Source organism: Phasianus colchicus, chromosome 17 (genome assembly GCF_987193195.1).
Source record: "Phasianus colchicus chromosome 17, bPhaCol1.hap1.1, whole genome shotgun sequence".
NCBI lineage: Eukaryota > Metazoa > Chordata > Aves > Galliformes > Phasianidae > Phasianus > Phasianus colchicus.
The window spans coordinates 6,237,941-6,252,038 of NC_143452.1; the positions used below are offsets into that span (position 1 = coordinate 6,237,941).

Sequence of the window (14,098 nt, forward strand, 5' to 3'; positions counted from 1 at the left end):
ATCAAGTACTAATTATTTCATCAGACTAGTGAAAAATGAGTCAGTTTCTGATGGGTTCCTTACTTGCTGCTCACCACTTCCTGGACTGTTGCCAATGATCTCTTGCAATGCAGTGAAAAAAAAAATAAATCAATTAATAAATAACACAAGGGAGGCTCTCTGCTTTTTGTAAAGACCAAAAATGCCTGAGTAGAAAGAACCTAGCCAAGTATATTTCACCCAAATAAATACATCAGCTATTCTGTTCCTATAGCCACTTGGGAAAACAATTTTTCCCCAGGCAGATTATTTCATAGCCACATTATTACTTCATCTCTCTCAGTGTCTGTTGAGATAAATTTTTATTAAAAAGTTCTCATGAAATAGCAAAACCACTGGTCTGAAAAATTATACTCAAATTCTATGCTTATTTAAGAAATATGTATTTAATTTTCATATAAGTCAACAGATATGTGCTATAGTATGATGCAATATTTACTAAGGCTGCTTTCCAAAAATGTATGCTAATAGGTTTTTGAAGAAAAGAAAAATCCTTCTTCCTCTGTAGTCTCTCTATCGAGTTTCGCTAGCAGATGCGATCAACTTTCTTCATCAAAAATAAAGATTAATTTTACATATCTTACCACTTATTTCAGTGGGTAGTGAAAAAGAAAAGTCCAGCTTCCTGAATTCACAGATACATTGTTAGTACCTTTGCTGCTGATCAGAGACTTGCCAGGCTATAGCAGAATGAGCACCGATAAGTCCTATCAATTTTCATTCCTTGTAGTCAGAATTCCATCTGCAGCAGTAGAACTGGGAAGAATCATGTCAGATACAGTGTGTTGCTACTGTCCAGAGAAGTCAAAAGCAGTCTGAGAAGCAAACCTGGATCTGTTTCAAAACAGGAGGGAAGAAAAATACATCATTTTAGCAGACATACATATATATAATATATATATTCCTCAACACTGGCTTTCTGGGGGGAAGAAATAGAGAAATGGCTTCTAATCTTCAAAGATTATTCCACATGTATTACTCTATAACAAAAAGCAAGCAAACAAAAAAGAATAATATAGATGCTTTCATTATTTCTATTTTTCTGACAGTCTAAAATGTAATGTTTTCTTTTTCTTCTGCTCTACATTAGCCAATCGCTTCTCTGAATAAGAACGTTTGCTGTCATTCCTTGCAGCACTTGGAAGGCTGTCCCTTTCTGCTGTATCTGCTCTTAACTACACTCATTGAAGAGTGCTGTGCATATGATCATCTTCTTCATGTTCTTCTCACTTCTTTTAAACAAATGCATGGAAGTAACCTTATGACCTCCTTCCCCTCAGTCTGTCTTTTCCTCAAAGTTTATTGCCCCTCACTCATTCCATTGTTTTTAAAAATAGAAGTTGTCCCCAGCTCAGAGTGTTGCTTATCTATCTGTGAAATACTTAACACATTCAGGGATGTACTTAAACTGCTGTTCCACAGCCACTTTACCAAACATGTACATTTATGGTTAAAAGAATTAGTTCTATCTGAGAGGACGCTGGGGATGGAGGAGAGAACTTCATGTAAAGTACAAGAGGCATTTTCTCCCAAAACCTGTTATCTCTCTCTCATCCCCCTCCTCAATGGAAAATTGTCAACTATTCTGATGAGTTATGTTCCTGTTATTATCAAGGTAAGTGCTGCCAGGAACCAGCGCAAAGCATGTAATTACGTGCAAAACTCACACCAGTAACCAGGTAAGAAAATTAAAGCAATTTTAGAAAATAACCTATTTCTTAAAACGTGTATTCATAAAAGAAAGACATGCCACTACTAACAGCATATTTGCTGTAAAACCTAAAAGCCAGCTTTAAATACTTCTGAGAATAGTAACAGAAGAGTCTCTTGCATGGACTGCCAGTGGACAAATATAGATGGGTATTTTTAACCCTTTGCCTTCAGTGAACTTCAGGGAGGGAAATATGACATAAAGTGCGTTAATATTCTTCTCCCATTTCTATAGACAAGCTAAACTGTGACTCAACAGTAGCAGGGAGAGTCTGCAGGCAATGCCCCAGTCTGCCTTCACTTTTAATATAGCACCCACTCCAATGATGCATTTTGCACTGAGTGGCACAGATGGTCCACTGCTTTATGTGTCTCTGCAGGCCATCCTCCAATATTAAAGATGCTTGATCTGTAGTGGCTCTCACGAGAATTAGGTATGCCTCTTCTTTTCTCCCAGATTACATATATGAACTTGACAAGTCTGGCCACTCCTGTTTTATATTTAGGGAAGTGCTATCAGAAATGCATCAAACACTCTGCAGCTGGGTCACCTAGCTCAGTTTTATCAAGCCTACAACTTCCAAGCAGGCTGCAGTAGAGAAAGTCTGGTCCTCTTATTTTCTATGGTTTACGGTCAAGTTTAACAAGTCCCCGACTTCCTTCATAGCCTGAATTAGATACAGCTGCCTTTTTTTGTTCTTAACTCCCGCTAGTACGGCGAATAAGAATAGTGCCAAACTCAGTTCTCCTGTGTGGCAGCACAGAACATTATGCTAAGTCACATTATAAAAGTTGAAGATTTTAGTGCATTTATTCTATTTATAAAAGAACGGAGACAAGTTCTGCTCCCAAGTAACATTTACACCAAGGAAAGACAACTTCTTTTTAATACTGCCCTCAGTAATTATTGTCAGTTCCACTGCAGCACAGGCAGGATGCACAAGGATGACTGATGTCAGTTCTATCCCCAGATGGTGTTTTTTATCAAGCTATTGATTAGTATTGCTTGGCACAGATGTAACATCACTGCGTGTCAACCCAGTAGCTGACAGCAGCCGTCACACAGTGCAGCTCCAAGCCTTGCTAATACCAGCCACACAAGTGTCCCGTGCACAAACCTAGTGCAACTTCACTGAAGTCAAACAATCACGTTATGTCAATATAATCAGGAATACTTCTACTGTAACAGAAAAAGCACGAAGATACCAAATTAATTCATGTATCAAATATCTAGGTTAATCCCGCTTTAAGACTCTTTCTACAAAGCTGTTTTCTAGTTTTGCTTACACTAACTTATCTTTTTTTTTTATGTACGCTGCAAAACACTAAGTACAGAATTGGTAAGGCAGCCCCAATAGAACAGGGTAACAGCATGAAAGCCACAAAGTGGAACTGCACAGTAAGGGAAAGCAGGTTAGCAACAAGAGACACACACCTGCTCCACATGCAGCTGGAGCCAATACCAGGTGCATTATTCAAGCACACTTAGGTGTGCCATTTGTCCACTGTTTAAAGTCATTGAAATACATGGTGGCGGATCCATTCCCTAGCAACCAACCCAATTAAAACCACTTTGCCAGTTAAATGGATTCAGTGGCACTGCTGTTCTCTTAACTCTCGAGTTGCTCCTATCCGTATCAGGTTTGGTTATGACATTCCATTTTCACTGAAGCTGTCAGCCATCGTTTGAAACCATTACATTTTGTTTGTAAGAGATAAAAACAGCTCGATTTGTGAATTGGGAAGATTTCTGTTGGTAATCCAACCAGGTTCTCAGGAGAAGGCTGAAGTTATCATTCATGCTATAATCTAACAGCATGCCATGGCTTCTTCTGCTTTTGGCACTTACTTGTTTCTTTTTTTTCCCCGCAGCCAGTCTGAAGTTTAAGCACAGCAAAGCGTGGCTCTCAGTGATGACAGCTGTGCTGATTTACCTATCTAAACTGTGGCTCAATTATTTTCCTTCACAAGCAACCAACATTTATTCAGAAATCAGGAACAGAGCTCCCAAACTTATCACCGGATTACTATGTGGATGAATTCTCCTGAATTGCTTTCCTTATGCTGGTGAGCTCCATACCAGAGCTAAATATTTATCAAAGGGAAGCCTACATTCAATGTGGAATCTCTTCCTTATTATGCAACTTCCTTTCAACTAACACTGAATTACAGTTCAGTTATAGTTTTTCTTAGGACTTCATTTAAAAAAAAAATGTTTTAAAATACATAATATACTCTTCACATCTCCATACTATCCTTCCTATTCACCGCTTGCGTATTTTGCTACAGGTTTCCTGTAAGTCACAACATTCATAAGCCTTCAGGTAGGTTGCACTGCTAATTGGATCCCCCAAACCCACACTAACAAACATGTTTTTCTGTGCTACGTGCAGATAACAGCCCAACAACAACTTCTAAGAGACTAAGAACTACTCCTCTATTATATTTATTACCTCACGTCTTTATAAACCACAAAGACACACTGATTTTAAAGATAATTATATTAACTTGTGCTACGTACAACAATAACCACAGACTTACCAGAAGGTAATGAATGCAAGAGCATTAAGATAGAAAAGGCAGGCAAGAACAGTCACTGACACAAACGTTCTATCAAGTAAACAGATTTTTTGCAGCTACATATAGAAAGAAATCCCGCTCTGTATATACATCCGTTAACACATACAGACGTTCAGCCGCACGCATTCCCCGGATGCACGCGATGATTTATGAAACGAGAAGCGAAGTGCTACAGCATCACTTATGTGCCAACTCTTCTCCTCCCGACCACCGCCCGCCGCGTGCTGAGCTGCCGATGTCCGCACCGAGCGCCCTCCGCTCCGCGCCGCAGCGGGCCGGGGCTGAAGGGCGGCGGCGCCGCGGGGAGCAACGCGGGGAGCTTCCGAAGGCACGGCCGCACCGCGTCGCCCCCGTCCGCCTTCGCAGCCCTTTATCTCCGAACGCCCCGCACAACTTCCAGCCCCGGCCGCTCCCCACGCGCCGCGAGCCCCCGCAGCGCGAGCCCCTCCGCCCCGGCTCCCCGCCCGGTTCGGCCTCCGGAGCCGCAGCCGCGGGGCGCCGCCGCCCCCTCCCCCGCCGCGCTCTCACCGCGGAGCCGGGGCTCAGCCGCGCCGTGCCGCCGCTCTGCCAGGCCGCCCGCGGAGCGCCGCGGCGGAGAAGCGCATCCTCGGGCAGCGGCCGAAGCCTGCTTCCGAGCGAGCGTTCGGAGGAAGCGCTCGGGCGGGCGCTCCGCTCCACCCGCCCCGTCCTTCTTCCTCTCCCTTCTCCTTTCCCCGTTTAAAAAGTTCATTTACCTCGAAGATCCTCCTCCCAGCGTTGACGCAACGCCCCGGCGGCGCGCAGAGGAAACCTGTTCCTCCGGCCGCAGTTCGCCCCGAGCGCGGCGGCAGCTCCGCGGGCTGTGGCTGCGCCCCGGGGCCAGACCCCGCCGGGGGAAGGGTGCGCAGAGCCCACCGGGCAAACGGAACGCTGCGGGGAGGCGGGAGAGGGAATTAATGGCACCTCGTGGGTCCTGGTCCGCTCGTAAGCGGCCCGAGGCGACCTGGAGCGCTGCCCCTGCCCTGCTACAGCAGCCCCTTACACTGGTGCGAGGGAAATTAAGGGACACCGTGCTTATTAGTAACTGAGAAAGGCTTCACCTTTCCTCGAGGCGGTGACTCGAAACAAAATCCATCATACAAGGAACAGTGATGATGTTCAAATAAATATCTAAATACAGATTATCTCCGTGGATTCTTTTGAAATGTCTAAGAACAGCTTTCAAAGCTACTGATTTATTGGTACTTTACAAAAAGCATAATTTTCTTCAAACCTTACACTGGTGACAATGGCACACTGAGCTTACTCACACTTTACTACTATGTCCATTATGGAAGTACACACAGATCACAAATTCCTTGACTCTGAGCAGAAAGCAACTGAGCAGAAAAAGATGATCCCATCGTTTTGCTACTTGAAGTCCAAAGCAACACAGGAGGACGACAGTTCCTGAGAACGCCTAAGGAAAATTGCCAGCTGTATTTTGAAGAAAAAAAGTCAGCACAGGGCAGATGTGTAGGAAGAACCATAATTGTTCGAAAAGTAAATATTTTGAGAAGGCACACAGGATATATTAGAGAAAATGAAAATTTACCCGTTTAGTTTATGATTTATTTGGATTTTTGCCTAAAAACAAACATTGCTTCCAATGACCTAATTCTGACTTTGCTGGAGAAGGCTAATCGTCCTGACCCTTTTTCATTAGGCCACATTCTTCACTACATTCAGCGTGACCCTGGATCAGCTCAACTGAAGCAGCACAGATCCCCCACGTACAGCTGCAGCACGGCGGGGGAACCTGGCAGCTGTGCTCAGGAACCAGCAGCACAAGAGGAGCACTTGTGTCAGTACAACTGCATCCACACTAGGGGCTGCAAGGGTACAACTGTGTTAGTGCAAGTACACCACTCCTGAACAGCGAGTTACACTAATGCAGGTGTATGGAAAACAGGGGCTACGTGTTGCTGGCATTTTGATAAGATTGTTATATCGCTTTCTAAGATAGCATTTGACCTTTCAGTAGTGACTTCCATTGCGTGATAAAACAATTCATAGCCAATTAAGTTTTACAAGACACCTGTGAGCTATGGTGCTCCATTTCCACATATTTTAGACACAAACTTGAGTCGGATAAGGCAGATGAGTCATACAGAGCCAAAAAGACATTCAGCAGCAAGGTCAGGAACAGAAACCAGGAAACTCAGCATTCCTCTGTCCCAACCACAGGCCAACAGTGCCTGCAATGCACAGACTCTACAGACTAGCTCTAGAAGGACTGCAAACACCAAGTCAGAAGGAAATATGCTGCACAAAGTTTGCTGCACCACAGTGGTCTACAGACTACACTAAAGAAGGAAGCACACACACTCCCTTTTTAAAGGCATTTTTGATAATAAGGAATACATGACCTAATAAAGTTTCATTGTGAACTTTCTTCAACAAGCTACAATCAACTAAGACACTAAAATGTGCATTAGTGGCAGCGGTGCAGCAATCTAAATTTGATTTAGCATCACTGGAAAATCTGTCACAGCAGATCATTCATTTCAACAAAAGGGTAAATTCACCTCGCAGTCAGTGCATGTAATTTCCATTAATGTTAATGGCAGTTATGCAAGTGCATTAAGAGGATAATACACCCCCTGGTTTGTGACAACCCTGCAAAGTGAAAGGTGCTTCCTCTTAAAGAGAATGGGGTTTCCAGCTCATGCATTTCAAAATAACTTCTTTTGGCACTGTTACAAACAGGATAGATACTATTGTATGTTCTTGGAGAACAGTTACCAAAGTTAAAGCAGTTTAGCAGTTTCAGCTCATTTTCCAAGTGCCAAAAATTCAAAGGATATAGGCACATTTAAAACACTGTGGTTTATTTGAAGTCCCAGGCAACAAAATCATGTGAAACTACTGGTAAAACAAGAAGGCCTGAAAGACTGCTGGTGCGAGGGGGAAGGAATGATGTAGGTTTATACTTTTTAAATGAAATAAATCCTCTTCATTCACTAACTGTAAAAGAATTCTGTGTATATACAGACCACCACACACACAAAATAAATCAGGAGTCCAAGAGCTAAAATGAAGAAGGAAGACCAATTCTTTCACCCCAGTTTTCCAACTGCACATCACCAAATAAATTTCAGCTCTCATAGCATGTCATTTAACACACTGGATTATGTTATTGTACCTCAAAACAACAAATATTGCCAATTACACAAATAATTAGTCTGTAAAATCCCTGGATATACCTACTGAAATTAGGAGGAAACAAATATGCAGGCTTTTTTTTTTTTTAGTACCATCACATCTATCCAGATTGTTAGGCAACGATCCCTCCCAAAATTACATCTGCAGTTTCCCTGCACACCTTACTTTGAAGTAGCATGGCACAGAAAAATACACTGAACAACTCACATTGGAATGTGTACTGCCCTGTGGATTTGGGCACCAAGGGGAGCCATTTTGACCCAGCTGGCAGACAGGGGGGATCCACGCCGTTATCTTCTCATCAGCTCAGGGACAACAGCCTGTACCCAAGGGTGGAGAAAGCAGGCATGGACAACTGTACCCCCACCACAGAGCTCTGGGAACAGGAGGAGCAGCACATCTAGAAACTCTCAGAAATGACAAGATAGTCAGAGAGAGCTCAGTCATCTAAAAAAAACCAAACAACACTAAACACCAAACCAACCAACTCCATAAATGGAAGAAAAAGCACATGCTTGAGACATCTTTTTCACTGTTGCCAAATACAATGTGCTTTCAGAGCTCAAATATTGCTCTCTGCTCATGTTTCATGAGATAGAACAGCTGATATGCACACTTTTAAGTACTTCATTCAATGCTTTCCAATTCTTCTTGCTACCCTTTATTTTTGTAGGTATTCATCATACGTAAACCTCTCAAATCATTGGTCATTTTGATCCCTCCTCTTTTCTCCTGTTTTTCAATTCAGACACACATGCTCAGACCCATCTTTAAAAACTTAGGAAAAAAACAGCAATAGAAAACAAGTCTGACACCACCTTCATTTTCTCAGGGTATCGTACCACTGTAATCACTCCAGGGTTATACTAACTAAATATTTTCCAGATAGAAATATTATGTTGTTATAATTTCTTTAAACAACAGCATTTCAGTTGCATAAAATATGCACATACTGCTTCAACAATTCAGAGTGCTATTAAGAAGGCACAATATGAGACCCAACATTCAATATCAGCATCCCATACACTGTATAGATTTTACTTTGCAAATGCAGCTCAAAATGATTTTGTGGGTGACTGCTCCACTCTTATCTTTCAAAGTTATGTTTCCTATACATATGCACACATGTTATGGAATAAAATTGTTAATATGCTTTAAGGTGCTATGAAAATGAAAAAGGGTTACAGCCAACAAAAGCAAGGAGAAAGGAAAGTTTCATCTTGTTCTATTGATCCAAATGCTAAGCAGAGGATCTGTTCTGCTCACTCTTCAGCATGAAAATACAGATTTAGTATGCTGATAGGATTCATTTATGGCTGCGAGTTCACAAAGTCAAGAGAAAATTTCTAGGCAAAGATAAATCAAATGATCTTAATCATAGCTTGTGACAGTGGATGCAACTTATTTAGTGAAATACTGAAACAGTGAAGATGATCGGACAGTTGTACCAATAACAGAAGTAACATCCCAGTGCACTGATAGTTCATCTACATGGATATCAAACTCAAAACAAAGCTTCCAGTAATCTAAACAGAAATTCATTGCGAACATTTATTAGAATGATTCTGAACTGCACATACAAAATTAACGTGTACTAAGCATCAGTACTATTAATAAGTCTCAACGATGCATCTGAATATCAATACAAGTATGAACTGTTGTTGGTCACACAGCTCCTACAACAAATAGTGAAAAAACAATCCTTTTTCTGTATTTATAAATTACCCTTAGAACAGTTGTTTGTAAGCCAACAGTGATTTAATATTCTTTTTAATAAATAAATTTTCTTTTCACAAAGAATTCAGATGTGTTTTGTTTTAAACATCTTGATTTCATTTCCCTTGGTAGGCTTTCAACATTCAGTACAGCATGCAAGCTGCCTCTTACTCCAATGCTGAAAATGTACTGATATGAAGCAAAGGGATAAAGATCAGAAAGATGTATTCAGTTAACAAATGAGTACTGCTCTCCTTCCTCAACATACCACACCATATGAAATGAAATGCTTACATTCACTTCTACTAAAACTTCTCCTAGAGAAGTCAATAGTCATTATCCTTATTTCAATAAGATTCTGTAAAGAAATATTAAAGTATGTAACAAAAGAAGAGCGTGTATTTCTGATTAGAAAGTGTTTCAATAGAGACATGACAAATCAACTGATACAAGATGGATAGAGCAGCAAGCCTCAACTTCATCTACCTGTGTTCATTCTTTTCTGTACATTTAACATTAGTAAAGGGTCACAGAAAGGTTTAGAAAACTGTAATATGCACGAAATCAGTACCTCTAACAAGTATTATTAACTCTTTTTAAGAGAGTAATGAATTTTAATACTGAACCTTATCTTTTGAAGGTGTTTTGCAGATGTTCCTTGAGGGTCAGAACTGATCCATCAGAAAGAGTGGTTACTTTGTGAGAAATGCTCACTGAGCAGCTGCTGGCATGGTTCTCATTCACTGGTCCATCTGCAGTGACCAGAATTTCTCTGATCAGTAATGCTCTAAATGCACTCTGCAACTTTCACAATATTCACATGTTCGTATAATACGACCTGCTTTTTTTTTCCCCATGTTTCAAAAATTTCAGGCTGATTATATCTAAGTGCTAAAAGTCAGTCTTCAGCTACTCTCTGTGTTCAGATTCTATGCAATTAGATTTCTCTTTCATATCTTCCTATATAAGTGGATAAAGGATAATCTGACTAGCATCCTGGTCTTCTACCTAATTATCTTAGTTGAAACCTTTTATTTTCTTTCTTTAACGCAAGTACCCATTTCAAGTCATTTATATCTATGTTTTCTTTATGTGTAGAGCATATTACAAAAATCCATCTGAGTCCCTTTCCTTTTCAATACTGTCCTTTTGAATTATTATTTGTAATCATAATTTCTCCTTTCATTTGAGGAAAATAACATGTTATTTTCTTTAGATGCACAGGCAGCAGTCTATTTGTCATTAAAAGAATAAATAACTCATCATCACTCTAGCAGTCTTGCTGGCTACAACTACATTTTGGCAAAGAACAAATTAAGCCAAATGGTCCCTCTAAACACCTATTTTCTTTCTTCATTGAACTTCAGAGCTGCCCTGTGATATCTGATCCTATGTTGCTTAATTCTGGCAGAATTTTATCACTAACTTTAGTAGAGACTATGTCTGTATTTTTAACACTACTCAAAAATCTCTGCAAGTTCTTATTTTTCACATATACCCTCAGATGTGAGCACATGTCTGACAAATGAGGAAGTCAAGTCTCAAGTAGAGTGACAGGAAACTCTCTGCTTTGGGAACCATTACTAAATACACACACACATATTCTATCAAACTTTACAATGGCCTGAATGGATCAAACACGTAACAGAAGGGCCAGCCTTAAGCCATTCTGTCAGTTCTGACACGTTCAAAAATGTTATAAGGGTAACTTCATCCAAAGAGACTGTGCTAGATCATGTACAACAAAGATGTAGATTTACATTTCCAGATGATCCAGTACTGCACAGATCTAATCTTACTGATCATAAACACAATCTTATGCATGAAAATGTTATTCTCCTTGCTTTATTAGTTACAGAATCGGAATGCTAGCATTTGCTATCAGACCTTAATGCAAGGCAAAAGATGAGACTGAAACACTCAATTTAGCAGGCTGTGTTACAGAGCCAAGGCTCCTCAGACTTTTTTTTGCAGTAGTAACCTCACAGCAAGCCTCGTCAAGTTTATAGCAGGTATTTCCTCAGTTTGCAATAAGCTGATCTCTTTATCCTCTCACTGTTAAGTCTAAAGAAAATGAATTTAGTGAAAATATTCATTAGACCTGCCCCAGTAACTACAGAGATGAGGTGAGGTAAGTTAGAAGATTAGTTCCTTAGTAGCTTCATCAGTTTAATAGAAAGAAATGAAAGAAACAAATGCTGTTGCAAATAGTCACTGCATGGATATGGATACTAATCGCTGTAGTCGGATTTTTAAACCTTGCAAGATGTAGGTGCTTTTGTTTTCACACATACTGGTTCCTGATTATTCTCTCCTATGACAGCTGTGTGATCCCAAACAATCTATTATCTTGGTGCTTTCCTCCCCACATCACTTTTACTAGAGTGGAGTGTATCATAAAACAGCCCAACTCCACTTGTCTCAGGCCATGGAAGTGAAATTGCAGTTTATGTTTAGCAGCACTATAAAAGATTAGAATAACCAGTCTGGCATTTTTACAACCTGAAATGTATTCCATTTAAAAATACTCTTACAGGTTGTTCTATGCCTGTATTTATATGAAGATGAACTCTTTAGTCACTGAAATACTTTGCTCTCATCCTGAAGCATTAGCATAAAGTGTAAGGATTACACAAATGATGGCTATTTCTAGGGGCATATTAGCTGCATGTGAAATAGATGCTGGTAGCCACAATGAAACTATACCACACACAGCTATAACAGAGTGCTGTAAGCTCTCCTGCTGACCTACAGCTCTAAAAATAAATGCTGACTTCCTTGAATAGCTTCACTGCAATTCTTAAATTAGAGAGACTGAACTATAATAGACAAATTAAATACATTATTGTACATTCCTCAAGTACAATTAGAACATGAATAGTTTCAAGCTCACATTTTCATGTACTTATATACATAATAATACTCAGACAATGCCACCACTTAATGTTAAATGTACACCTGAAGCTACATGACAAACACTCAGTCTCACTCTTGATCTCAGTGAAGAAATGGTTTTCAAGCTTTGGACAACACTTCCATGTATTTAGATCTACTAAATTTTAATAACTCTAAATCAAGTGATTCATCCTCAAAACCTTGCAAGCCCTCTCCAACATACCTACAACTTAATTAATGCTTCTCTTAACCTTTTGTTACTTACTTATACACATGGGAACAGTCTTGCCACATCTAAGCACAGAGATCGAGTCGATTATTAAGTAAGTAGTTCTGAGGAACTGGATGAAGTCGGAGTGGGTGCCTTAGTGAGCATCCTCAAACAGAAAGTGTTTGTTCATCATAATTTTAAGTTATTATACATGTATACAATAAAGGCACCTTCATCTCTTGGACCCCTCAAATTTATTTAAAATGCAGTCAGAAGTAACAGAGAACAAAGAGCAAATCTGCAAAGCGTAACAATAGCATCAGTTTTATGTTTGATTTCCACAAGTAAAAATAAAGCCAATCTGCTTGAATCTCCCTCAACAAGCTTCCTTAAAAACTAGCCTTGTGGATGTCACTACAAAGGGAACTTCCACTTAGCTCATACATTTCCTCTTTACATCTACTTCCATACCATTTCCATGCATTCTGTCATCCATTGCCAGGGAGAAGAGACTGGCACCTCCCTCTATGCTTCCCATCCTCAAGAAGTTGCAGAAAGCTATGTGACAGCTAAATCCAGCTCATACACAGAGGAAACAGTAGCATGATTTTCCTCTTTATAGTTAGCACTCTTCCTGAATTCAGTTAGTTAAAATAAAAATCGATATGCATGATTAAAGATGAAAGTAAAAGGCAGAGAGAACAGACAGCATCAGAAATACACTCAATGTTTTTAGACTGCATAAAATGCAGTAAGAGAAAATTAATGGCATACTAAGCCATGATCTGGGTTTACGTCTCCTCATGTTTCTGACAGTATTTTTTCATACACTTCAACCACGGCAGAAAAATTCCTCTATTCACCTGATGCAATCTTGTTGATGTAACAGTATCATACATTACCATCCAAGTAAAGACTTACCAAGCTCTTCTATCAGCGAAATTTTTAAAGCAGCATTGTTACAGCCTAGAAGCTGTATATTAGATTCAGTGTCTTTATCAATAGCTTCAGGAGCAAACAAAAACAACCACCAATGGAGCCTCAAAATTGTAAAGATCTGCTCCCCAACAAAGCAATTGGAACATACGAGCAAATGTGCAGCTGTGATGGGGCTGAAACTTTCAAGTTTGAGAATTTCAAATTCAATCTCACAAACTAGAGTTCTGTCCATTTATTAGCCATGTAAAATATCTAACAATTCCAGCATTCTTGTGACCAGTCTCACTCTCATTTTATCAGTGGAACCAGTGTAAAAAGGCTCAGAATCACAGTAGAACACGTTAGAAAGCAGCAGTACTTGACCTCTTCTTTGAGTAATTAAGCACTCCACAGGGTAAAAATATTGCATGTAATGCTACTCACTTCATTCTGTACACGTACCCACACAAATAATGATATACATGCAATTAAAGCATTCCTGACTGTTTTTCTGATATAACATTTCTCTGGGGAAAAAAAAAATTCAAACCTCACCTCCATTAAAAAAAAAACATAACAAAAATATTTTTTAAATAATAAAAAAGCCCATCCAGTGTATACTTAAACAGAAAGACAAATTCACTGAAACCAAGGATTGCATGGCACGTGCACTCCTCTACCCAAACTGAGGGTGAAGGTGGCAACTGTTACTTTGAGGACTTGATATAGTGTGAGATCCAGAGACATTATACTGACACCAGCAGTACAAGAATCAAACAAACAGAACAACTTCAGCATCTAAAAAAGCCACTCCAAGACCTGTGCCTCGCTACGATCAGTAAATCC

The 14,098-nt window shown here is 39.9% G+C and overlaps 1 protein-coding gene across 12 annotated transcripts in view; it reads right to left on the reverse strand.

Annotated features, from left to right (window-relative positions):
* The window catches only part of SULF2 (sulfatase 2), a 137,384-nt gene that overhangs the window by 58,199 nt on the left and 65,087 nt on the right, over positions 1-14,098 (reverse strand). For 7 of the 12 annotated variants that reach the window (XM_090152182.1, XM_090152186.1, XM_090152183.1 and 4 more), the window contains one exon: positions 624-873. The gene's annotated coding sequence lies outside the window, so the exon portion shown is untranslated. The other 5 variants (XM_090152188.1, XM_031590637.2, XM_090152187.1 and 2 more) reach the window with 4 other exon arrangements.